The sequence below is a fragment of the Phytophthora infestans genome, genomic scaffold, assembly GCF_000142945.1.
Source record: "Phytophthora infestans T30-4 supercont1.108 genomic scaffold, whole genome shotgun sequence".
NCBI lineage: Eukaryota > Oomycota > Peronosporomycetes > Peronosporales > Peronosporaceae > Phytophthora > Phytophthora infestans.
This window is the reverse complement of record NW_003303651.1, coordinates 293,749-295,362: the sequence shown is the minus strand read 5'-3', so window position 1 is coordinate 295,362 and position 1,614 is coordinate 293,749.

The window sequence follows — 1,614 nt, the reverse complement described above, 5'->3', positions numbered from 1 at the left end:
CAATCAGGATGTGCTCGTGGTTCTTTAGCGTTGCGACCCGACGTTCTCGGCGATCGGTCGACAACTGAGGATCAGCAACATTAGACGCAGTGTAGTCTATTGTCGTGTTGATATCTTCGGTAAGGTCCGGCAGGAATGCCAGCTCCTTCGCGTAGTCTTCCAAGCCAATGTTGTTAACTGGGTGTTCGTAGAAGTCATTTCTCGTATCCTCCGTTGCTTCATTTCCTTCGGTCGATACACTCGAGCAACCGAGATGTACGCTCCGTCCAAAGTTGCTACAGATTCTTCCTTTGACTCAACACCGGTATTCGCTTTGATTTCAACAGTCGGTACTGGGTCCATCTCCTTCCTTTCCTGGTTTCCCATCTCTAGGCCATCTGCCGAGTCGTCGCTCGCAATATTGAATGCGCGGGCCGCCGACATATTGGGTTGCTGACTTTTGTTCAGCTCCTCGTTCTGCCGCTGTCTTGACAGTTCGGCATTCGCACCAATCTTGCAATGAATACTCAATGCCGTACTCAACACCTTCAACGCGATGCCTGCATCCTCTGGATCAACCACCGATGTCTCGTTCATAGATTTAGTGACACACAAGACCGGAACAGCTTCGTCAAAACAGGTGACTCCATTTAATCCAGTGCTGTTACTTGTCGCTTCCGTGGTCACCCCTGACTGGACACAAACACTCGTTGGCGTATGTACAACGTTTACCGGCCTCAGTAGTTCGTATGTACGCGCTACCGAGGCTTCGTTTGCAATATTGTCTCCGCCATGGGTTGTCGTGTACGTGTCCAAAGGTTCTACGGAAGGCTGACCGTCGGCCGAATCCCCGGCTGTCACCCCAGACGCCAGACAGGCTTTCACTTGTTCACGTTCCTCCAGGATCAGTGCCCAGCGCTCTGCACACGTCGATATTCGCATACTGCGCCGTAGGCTGGCGGTGGTAGTGCGTTACCACTAGCAATCAGGATGTGCTCGTGGTTCTTTAGCGTTGCGACCAGACGTTCTCGGCGATCGGTCGACAACTGAGGATCAGCAACATTAGACGCAGTGTAGTCTATTGTCGTGTTGATATCTTCGGTAAGGTCCGGCAGGAATGCCAGCTCCTTCGCGTAGTCTTCCAAGCCAATGTTGTTAACTGGGTGTTCGTAGAAGTCATTTCTCGTATCCTCCGTTGCTTCATTTCCTTCGGTCGGTAACACTCGAGCAACCGAGATGTACGCTCCGTCCAAAGTTGCTACAGATTCTTCCTTTGACTCAACACCGGTATTCACTTTGATTTCAACAGTCGGTACTGGGTCCATCTCCTTCCCATCCTGGTTTCCCATCTCTAGGCCATCTGCCGAGTCGTCGCTCGCAATATTGAATGCGCGGGCCGCCGACATATTGGGCTGCTGACTTTTGTTCAGCTCCTCGTTCTGCCGCTGTCTTGACAGTTCGGCATTCGCACCAATCTTGCAATGAATACTCGGTGCCGTACTCAACACCTTCAACGCGATGCCTGCATCCTCTGGATCAACCACCGATGTCTCGTTCGCAGATTTGGTGACACACAAGACCGGGACAGCTTCGTCAAAACAGGTGACTCCATTTAATCCAGTGCTGTTACTTGTC